This window comes from Pristiophorus japonicus, chromosome 30, assembly GCF_044704955.1.
Source record: "Pristiophorus japonicus isolate sPriJap1 chromosome 30, sPriJap1.hap1, whole genome shotgun sequence".
In the NCBI taxonomy this organism is placed as follows: Eukaryota; Metazoa; Chordata; class Chondrichthyes; family Pristiophoridae; genus Pristiophorus; species Pristiophorus japonicus.
In genome coordinates, this window is record NC_092006.1 from 4,970,469 (window position 1) to 4,980,402 (window position 9,934).

The 9,934-nt window shown below is 47.2% G+C and overlaps 1 long non-coding RNA gene across 1 annotated transcript; it reads left to right on the plus strand.

The window, feature by feature from the left end:
• Window positions 1–2,880: 2,880 nt before the first annotated feature.
• On the plus strand, window positions 2,881–6,853 carry LOC139240270 (uncharacterized). Its single transcript, XR_011588702.1, has 4 exons — window positions 2,881–2,944; window positions 4,183–4,299; window positions 4,402–4,460; window positions 6,796–6,853. It is a non-coding gene; the product is annotated as an uncharacterized lncRNA (long non-coding RNA).
• The last annotated feature ends 3,081 nt before the right edge of the window (window positions 6,854–9,934 follow it).

Below are 9,934 nucleotides of genomic sequence, written 5' to 3' on the forward strand. Positions count from 1 at the left end.
GAAGGGTTTTGGATAGAATTAATAATGAGAAGAGTTTGGATAGATTTAATAATGAGAAAGGTTTTGGATAGAATTAATAAGGAGAAGGGTTTTGGAGAGAATTAATAAGGAGAAGGGTTTTGGATACAATTAATAAGGAGAAGGGTTTTGGATACAATTAATAAGGAGAAGGGTTTTGGATAGAATTAATAAGGAGACGAGTTTGGATAGATTTAATAATGAGAAAGGTTTTGGATAGAATTAATAAGGAGAAGGGTTTTGGATACAATTAATAAGGAGAAGGGTTTTGGATAGATTTAATAATGAGAAGGGTTTTGGATAGAATTAATAAGGAGAAGGGTTTTGGAGAGAATTAATAAGGAGAAGGGTTTTGGAGAGAATTAATAAGGAGAAGGGTTTTGAATAGATTTAATAATGAGAAGGGTTTTGGATAGAATTAATAAGGAGAAGGGTTTTGGATAGAATTAATAAGGAGAAGGGTTTTGGAGAGAATTAATAAGGAGAAGGGTTTTGGATAGAATTAATCAGGAGAAGGTTTTGGAGAGAATTAATAAGGAGAAGGGTTTTGGAGAGAATTAATGAGGGGAAGGTTTTGGAGAGAGTTAATAAGGAGGAGGGTTTTGGAAAGCATTAATAAGGAGAAGGGATTTGGAGAGAATTAATAAGGAGAAGGGTTTTGGATAGAATTAATAATGAGAAGGTGTTTTGGATAGAATTAATAATGAGAACGGTTTTGGATAGAATTAATAAGGAGAAGGGTTTTGGAGAGAATTAATAAGGAGAAGGGTTTTGGATAGATTTAATAATGAGAAGGGTTTTGGATAGAATTAATAATGAGAAGGGTTTTGGAGAGAATTAATAAGGAGAAGGTGTTTTGGATAGAATTAATAATGAGAACGGTTTTGGATAGAATTAATAAGGAGAAGGGTTTTGGAAAGAATTAATAAGGAGAAGGGTTTTGGAGAGAATTAATAATGAGAACGGTTTTGGATAGAATTAATAATGAGAAGGGTTTTGGATAGAATTAATAAGGAGAAGGATTTTGGAAAGAATTAATAAGGAGAAGGGTTTTGGATAGATTTAATAAGGAGAAGGGTTTTGGATAGATTTAATAAGGAGAAGGGTTTTGGATAGAATTAATAATGAGAAGGGTTTTGGATAGAATTAATAAGGAGACGGGTTTTGGATAGAATTAATAAGGAGAAGGTTTCCGATCGAGTAAAGAAGGAGAGATTGTTTCCAGTGGGAGGAGGGTGGGTAAGCAGAGGACACATGTTTGAGATAATCGGTAACAGAACCAGAGGGGGAGTTCAGGACGTGATTTCAAGCCCTGGGAGCTTGTGCTCGGGAACGCGCTGCCTGAAAGGGGCACTGGGAGCAGATGAAAAAGTGACTTTCAAACGGGGGAATTGGATAAATATTTGGAAAGGAGGCAATATGCCGGGCTGTGGGGAAAGAGCAGGGGCGGAGTGGGAATGATTGAGTCGCTCTGTCACAGAGCCGGCACAACACAGGTTTGATGGGCCGAATGGCCTCCTGTGTTGCATCGTTCGATGATACACAAGTTTGCGTTTAACTATAATTTTTTTAAGAAGCAGCTTAGATATTGGGCAAAGTATAAAGGTGTGCGGGCTTCGCTCAATACCGATCGCGCGACTTTGGAGCCGAACATTGTGATGGGTGAGTGGAAGCGAATGTGACACTGAACTGCCCCCTAACTGAGATAAAGATGTCAGTGAACTCCGGTATTTGAAGGCGAGGGTCTGCCGTTGGGAGAGGGGGGCCTGTCTAGTGGAATTAGTGAGAAAGCTATCGCCCCATTTTAACATAATCAAGCGCCCCCCGGTCCCCAACCCCTGGAGAGATGGATTGGAGAGCCGGGTTAGACCAGGGGGAAGCATAATCGGTTTGGGAGAAGGCTTTTGCAATCTTAACTGCAGCCAGTCGCCATGGTGCTCGCCAATGATTGGAGCGGATTTCACAGCGAACGGACTCGGACTGTGCGCCTGTGGGAATTGCGGGCGGAGAGGCGCAATTTAACGGTGCGCAGCACGGCGGAATTTCCCACACGCGCTCCCGACGCGCCAGTGGAGGGGAATTTGAGATGTGTCGGTATCCAGGGTGACTCGGGGGCCTATAACCTGTTGTTAATATTGTGTTTTTTTTATTTTTGTGTCCCGCCCCCCCCCCCCCGCAACCTTGTCTCAGCTGTCGTGTCTCAGGCGGTCTTGAGCCAATTTCCGGCGCTGCTAACGGCCGATGTCGGGAGCCTGGTCAAACTGCAATGCCAGACCGGGAGGCTGGCCCCAAGCATCGTTTACTGGTACACACACTGGCACCGAGAGGGCATGCGGCTCGTTTACAAAACCGGACGGTTCGTGACGCCCGGGGGAAGATTTTCCGGCGAGGTATGCAAGCAATCAGGGAATTATTCGCTGGTCATTGACAACGTCCAGAGGAACGATTCTGGGCGGTATTACTGCGCTGCTCCAAACGTCGGGAATCGGTCCCTGATATTCGGGACTGGCACCACGCTGGTGATCACAGGTAATCCCACACGCCCATCCAATTGTGCGTCGAGACACCAATTCAAACCTGCCTTGTGCGCCTGGTTAATTCCAATTTCCCTTCCATCTAGCGGGCCCCCCGGTCCTCTTCCTCTTAACGCCGCCGCCGGCTGAGATTCCCCGGCTGGAGAGGGTGCCCTTGATGTGTCTGGTACGGGGCGTTGCTCCCGACTCCTTCCCCATCCGCTGGCTGGTTGCGGGACGGGCCGCCGAGGGATGGAGCGAGCCCGGGACGCTGGAGCCGGACGGGAGCTATACCGCCAGAAGCGTCCTGAGCGTTTCGGCCGAAACCTGGCGCAGCGGCGCCGTCTGCACTTGCACCGTTCCGATCAACGCCACCGGGGATCTCCTGAGTGAAAGCGTCGCGTCTCCGGGAGGTAACTGGAGCTACTGGCGGTTTGCCAAATAGTTAGTGATAATAATGTTCATTATAGTATTGCTGGGATGTGAGGGGTTTTTTTGCACGAGAGATTGTGTAGAATGGGCCTATGTTCTCTGGAGTTTCGTATAAGATTATGAGGGGGCTTGACAAGCTGGATGCAGAGAGGATGTTTCCACTGATGGGGGAGACTAGAACTAGGGGGCATAATCTCAGAATAAGGGGCCGCCCATTTAAAACTGAGATGAGGAGGAATTTCTTCTCTGAGGGTTGTAAATCTGTGGAATTCGCTGCCTCAGAGAGCTGTGGAAGCCGGGACATTGAGTAAATTTACGATAGAAATAGACAGTTTCTTAACTGATAAGTAACTAAGGGGTTATGGGGAGCGGGCAGGGAAGTGGAGCTGAGTCCATGATCGGATCAGCCATGATCGTATTGAATGGCGGAGCAGGCTCGAGGGGCCGAATGGCCGACTCCTGCTCCTATTTCTTATGTTCTTATGGAGTTTCGAAGAAGGAGAGGTGATCTCATTGAAACGTACAAGACTCTGAGGGGGATTGACAGGGTGGATGCAGGGAGGGTGTTTCCCCCCGGGGCTGGGGAGTCTAGAACCAGGGGTCACACAGTCTCAGGGTAAGGGGTTGGCCATTTAAGACTAAGATGAGGAGAACGTTCTTCACTTGCGATTTACTACGTTACAGGCGCTATATAAATATAAGTTGTTGTATATTGGGAGCACTAGTATGGAAAAGTAGTATTTTATAAATGACATGAGTTTGGAAAACAGCGAGACAGAGAGAGACCATATACACAAACCTGTAAATGTGGGAAGGGCAGGTTGGCGAGCTGGTTAAACTGGCTTACGGGGTACTTGAATTTATATAAGGAGATATTAGAACAGTTGACCAAAAGCTTGGTCAAAGAGGGAGGTTTTACAGAAGGAGGAGAGGCGGAGAGGTTTAGGGAGAGAGTTCCAGAGCTTGGGGCCCCAGGCAGCTGAAGGCACGGCCACCAATGGTGGAGCGATAGAAATCGGGGGGAATGCTCAAGAGGCCAGGATTGGAAGAGCGCAGAGATCACAGCCACTTACGTTGAGACAGTTCATAGTTCGTCACCATGCCTTTGATGATTCGGGCCAAAAACCAGCTTCAAACCCTCAGCGGACGAGGTTTCAGAATTTGACTGAATTATTTTGTGTTTCGCTCATTTCACAAGAGTTGTCTTTCTGCCGTTCAGAGCCCCTTCACAGCTCGACCTGCCGCTTCGCGCTTTATGCCAGCCTGGCGATGGCTCCTCTTGTGATGGGGTTGATCGGTGTCGCGGTGGCACGGCGTGGCAAGACTCGCCAACCAGGTACTGCCCGTCTGAGCCAAACCCTCAATTTCGCCTTTAGCTGAACCTCTCCCTTTGGCGTGCCGGCCTGGACATTAACGCCAGTCATCTTCTTAAACCTAGAGAGTGCAGCCACGACTGACCGAGGTACCGCTTCAAGAATAAAGAAAGCAGAAGAGGAGGTAGGTGCCACAAAGATGGGAGATGTTATTTTCATTAAAGAGCGGGGAGCGGGACTAATTGGATCATACTTTCAAAGAGCCGACACAAGCTCGAAGGGCCAACTAGCCTCCTTCTGTGCTGTAAGATTCTATACTGGTGTCAAGTGTTTCATTGGTGTCCATGGACATGTCCGTTGTCAGTAACTTCAATGAGACATTCACATTAATACATTTGTGCCTCTCTCAGAAACAACCCAAAGCTATTCACCTGCAATGAATTGCATAAGAACATAAGAATTAGGAACAGGAGTAGGCCATCTAGCCCCTCAAGCCTGCTCCACCATTCAACAAGACCATGGCTGATCTGGCCGTGGACTCAGCTCCACTTACCCGCCCGCTCCCCGTAACCCTTAATTCCCTTATTGCTTAAAAATCTATCTATCTGTGACTTGAATGCATTCAATGAGCTAGCCTCAACTGCTTCCTTGGGCAGAGAATTCCACAGATTCACAACCCTCTGGGAGAAGAAATTCCTTCTCAACTCGGTTTTAAATTGGCTCCCCTGTATTTTGAGGCTGTGCCCCCTAGTTCTAGTCTCCCCGACCAGTGGAAACAACCTCTCTGCCTCTATCTTGTCTATCCCTTTCATTATTTTAAATGTTTCTAGAAGATCACCCCTCATCCTTCTGAACTCCAACGAGTAAAGACCCAGTCTACTCAATCTATCATCATAAGGTAACCCCCTCATCTCCGGAATCAGCCTCGTGAATCGTCTCTGTACCCCTCCAAAGCCAGTATATCCTTCCTTAAGTAAGGTGACCAAAACTGCACGCAGTACTCCAGGTGCGGCCTCACCAATACCCTATACAGTTGCAGAAGGACCTCCCTGCTTTTGTACTCCATCCCTCTCGCAATGAAGGCCAACATTCCATTCGCCTTCCTGATTACCTACTGCACCTGCAAACTAACTTTTTGGGATTCATGCACAAGGACCCCCAGGTCCCTCTGCACCGCAGCATGTTGTAATTTCTCCCCATTCAAATAATATTCCCTTTTACTGTTTTTTTTCCCAAGGTGGATGACCTCACACTTTCCGACATTGTATTCCATCTGCCAAACCTTAGCCCATTCGCTTAACCTATCTAAATCTCTTTGCAACAGTGATGTCTTGCATTTAAATAGCGCCTTTGATGTCCTAAGGCGCTTCACAGGAGCATTAGTCAGACAAAAATTAAAGGCCGAACCCCACGAGGAGAGATTACGACAGGTGAGCAAAGGCTTGGCCGAGGAGGGAGGTTTTAAGGAGGAGAGAGGGGCGGAGAGGTTTATGGAGGGAGTTCCAGAGCTTGGGACCCAGGCAGCTGAAGGCACGGCCACCGATGGTGGAGCGATTATAATCAGGGATGGTCAAGAGGGCAGAATTGGAGGAGCAGTAGGAGATAGGGAGGGATGTAGGTGCTGGAGGAGAGTACAGACATAAAGAGGGGTGTATGGGCTGGAGGAGGTTACAGAGATAGGAGGGGTGTAGGGGCTGGAGGAGGTTACAGAGATAGGGAGGGGTGTAAAGTCTAGAGGAGATTACAGAGATAGAGAGGGGTGTAGGGGCTGGAGCAGGTTACAGAGATAGAGAGGGGTGTAGGGCTGGAGGAGGTTACAGAGATAGGGAGGGTATAGGGGTTGGAACAGGTTACAGAGATAGGGAGGGGTGTAGGGGTTGGAGGGGGTTACAAAGATAGGGAGGGGTGTAGGGGTTGGAGGGGGTTACAGAGATAGGGAGGGGTGTAGGGGCTAAAGGAGGTCACAGAGATAGGGAGGGATGTAGGGGCTGGAGGAGGTTACAGAGTTAGGGAGGGATGTAGAGGCTGGAGGAGGTTGCAGAGATATGGAGGGGTGTAGGACTGGAGGAGAGGCAGTACTGAGGGAGCGCCGCACTGTCGGAGGAGCAGTACTGAGGGAACACCGCACTGTCGGAGGGACCGTCTTTCGGCTGAGACGTTAAACCGAGGCACCATCTGCCCTCTCGGTTGTAAAAGATCCCGGGGCCACTGTTGGAAGAAGAGCAGGGGGAGTTCTCCCCGGTGTCCTGGGGCCAATATTTATCCCTCAACCAACATCACTAAAAACAGATGATCCGGGTCATTATCACATCGCTGTGTGTGGGAGCTTGCTGTGCGCAAATTGAGCTGCCGCGTTTCCCACAATACAACAGTGACTGCACTTCAAAAAGTACTTCATTGGCTGTAAGGCGCTTTGGGACGACCGGTGGTGGTGAAGGGCGCTATAGAAATGCACGTCTATTTCCTTTCAATATAGTTGAGCAGGAAGGTAACGGTTTTCTCGTGTTGTTCCTTCACAGACTATGTACGCGCACCTGGCATTCGCTGTGGATTAGACCGCATCGTGAGAGCGGGAAGGGTTTGCCGGATCGGAAGAGTTGGGGCCTTGAGAAATACAGCGCCCACTCGCCGCGCCCTCAGTCACAACCTGTGCACGGTGACCATTCACTCCAATGTCCCCGAACTCCCAGTGTGACTTTCCTCTGCCGGTAGTTTTGATCAATCTTTGATTCTTGTCTTTATTAGCGTTGCAATAAAAACCATTTTATTCTCTTTACAACCTCATGCCCACTTTGAATGCATCCGTTATCAGACACAGAGAAGCGGAATTTATTGTTGAAATCGATGATACCTGTTGCTAAAGGGGCCAATTATCTCAGGATCTGTGTTCAGTTTAACTGTCAGAGGGACGAACGTGCATTTTATATCACATAGAAACATAGAAACATAGAAAATAGGTGCAGGAACAGGCCATTCGGCCCTTCGAGCCTGCACCACCATTCAATATGATCATGGCTGATCATTCACCTCAGTACCCCTTTCCTGCTTTCTCTCCATACCCCTTGATCCCTTTAGCCGTATCTAAAGGCCACATCTAACTCCCTCTTGAATATATCCAACGACCTGGCCTCAACAACTCTCTGTGGTAGAGAATTCCACAGGTTCACAACTCTCTGGGTGAAGAAGTTTCTCCTCATCTCGGTCCTAAATGGCTTACCCCTTATCCTTAGACTGTGACCCCTGGTTCTGGACTTCCCCAACATCGGGAACATTCTTCCTGAATCTAACCTGTCTAATCCCGTCAGAATTTTATATGTTTCTATGAGATCCCCTCTCATTCTTCTAAACTCCAGTGAATATAGGCCCAGTTGATCCAGTCTCTCCTCATATGTCAGTCCAGCCATTCCGAGAAACAGTCTGGTGAACCTTCGCTGCACCCCCTCAATAGCAAGAACGTCCTTCCTCAGATTAGGAGACCAAAACTGAACACAATATTCCAGGTGTGGCCTCACCAAGGCCCTGTACATCCCGGGAATCAGTCTGGTGAACCTTCACTGCACTCCCTCAATAGCAAGAACGTCCTTCCTCAGATAGAGGACAGATGTGCAAATAGATGTTAACAAATATGATGTGATTGGGATTACGGAGACGTGGCTCCACTATGATCAGGGCTGGGAACTCAACATCCAGGGGTATTCAACATTCAGGAAAGATAGAATAAAAGGAAAAGGAGGTGGGGTAGCATTGCTGGTTAAGGAGCAAATTAAGGCAATAGTTCGGAAGGACATTAGCTTAGATGATGTGGAATCTATATGGGTAGAGCTGCAGGATACCAAAGGGCAAAAAACGTTAGTGGGAGTTGTGTACAGACCTCCAAACAGTAGTAGTGATGTTGGGGAGGGCATCAAACATGAAATTAGGGGTGCGTGCAATAAAGGTGCAGCAGTTATAATGGGTGACTTTAATATGCACATAGATTGGGTTAACCAAACTGGAAGCAATACGGTGGAGGAGGATTTCCTGGAGTGCATAAGGGATGGTTTTTTAGACCAATATGTCGAGGAACCAACTAGGGGGGAGGCCATCTTAGACTGGGTGTTGTGTAATGAGAGAGGATTAATTAGCAATCTCGTTGTGCGAGGCCCCTTGGGGAAGAGTGACCATAATATGGTGGAATTCTGCATTAGGATGGAGAATGAAACAGTTAATTCAGAGACCATGGTCCAGAACTTAAAGAAGGCTAACTTTGAAGGTATGAGGCGTGAATTGGCTAGGATAGATTGGCGAATGATAATGAAGGGGTTGACTGTGGATGTGCAATGGCAGACATTTAGAGACCGCATGGATGAACTACAACAATTGTACATTCCTGTCTGGCGTAAAAATAAAAAAGGGAAGGTGGCTCAACCGTGGCTATCAAGGGAAATCAGGGATAGCATTAAAGCCAAGGAAGTGGCATACAAATTGGCCAGAAATAGCAGCGAACCCAGGGACTGGGAGAAATTTAGAACTCAGCAGAGGAGAACAAAGGGTTTGATTAGGGCAGGGAAAATGGAGTACGAAAAGAAGCTTGCAGGGAACATTAAGACGGATTGCAAAAGTTTCTATAGATATGTAAAGAGAAAAAGGTTAGTAAAGACAAACGTAGGTCCCCTGCAGTCAGAATCAGGGGAAGTCATAACGGGGAACAAAGAAATGGCGGACCAATTGAACAAGTACTTTGGTTCGGTATTCACTGAGGAGGACACAAACAACCTTCCGGATATAAAAGGGGTCGGGGGGTCTATTAAGGAGGAGGAACTGAGGGAAATCCTTATTAGTCGGGAAACTGTGTTGGGGAAATTGATGGGATTGAAGGCCGATAAATCCCCAGGGCCTGATGGACTGCATCCCAGAGTACTTAAGGAGGTGGCCTTGAAAATAGTGGATGCATTGACAGTCATTTTCCAACATTCCATTGACTCTGGATCAGTTCCTATGGAGTGGAGGGTAGCCAATGTAACCCCACTTTTAAAAAAAGGAGGGAGAGAGAAAACAGGGAATTATAGACCGGTCTGCCTGACATCGGTAGTGGGTAAAATGATGGAATCAATTATTAAGAATGTCATAGCAGCGCATTTGGAAAGAGGTAATATGATAGGTCCAAGTCAGCATGGATTTGTGAAAGGGAAATCATGCTTGACAAATCTTCTGGAATTTTTTGAGGATGTTTCCAGTAGAGTGGACAAGGGAGAACCAGTTGATATGGTATATTTGGACTTTCAGAAGGCTTTCGACAAGGTCCCACACAAGAGATTAATGTGCAAAGTTAAAGCACATGGGATTGGGGGTAGTGTGCTGACATGAATTGAGAACTGGTTGTCAGACAGGAAGCAAAGAGTAGGAGTAAATGGGGACTTTTCAGAATGGCAGGCAGTGACTAGTGGGGTACCGCAAGGTTCTGTGCTGGGGCCCCAGCTGTTTACACTGTACATTAATGATTTAGACGAGGGGATTAAATGTAGTATCTCCAAATTTGCGGATGACACTAAGTTGGGTGGCAGTGTGAGCTGTGAGGAGGATGCTATGAGGCTGCAGAGCGACTTGGATAGGTTAGGTGAGTGGGCACATGCATGGCAGATGAAGTATAATGTGGATAAATGTGAGGTTATCCACTTT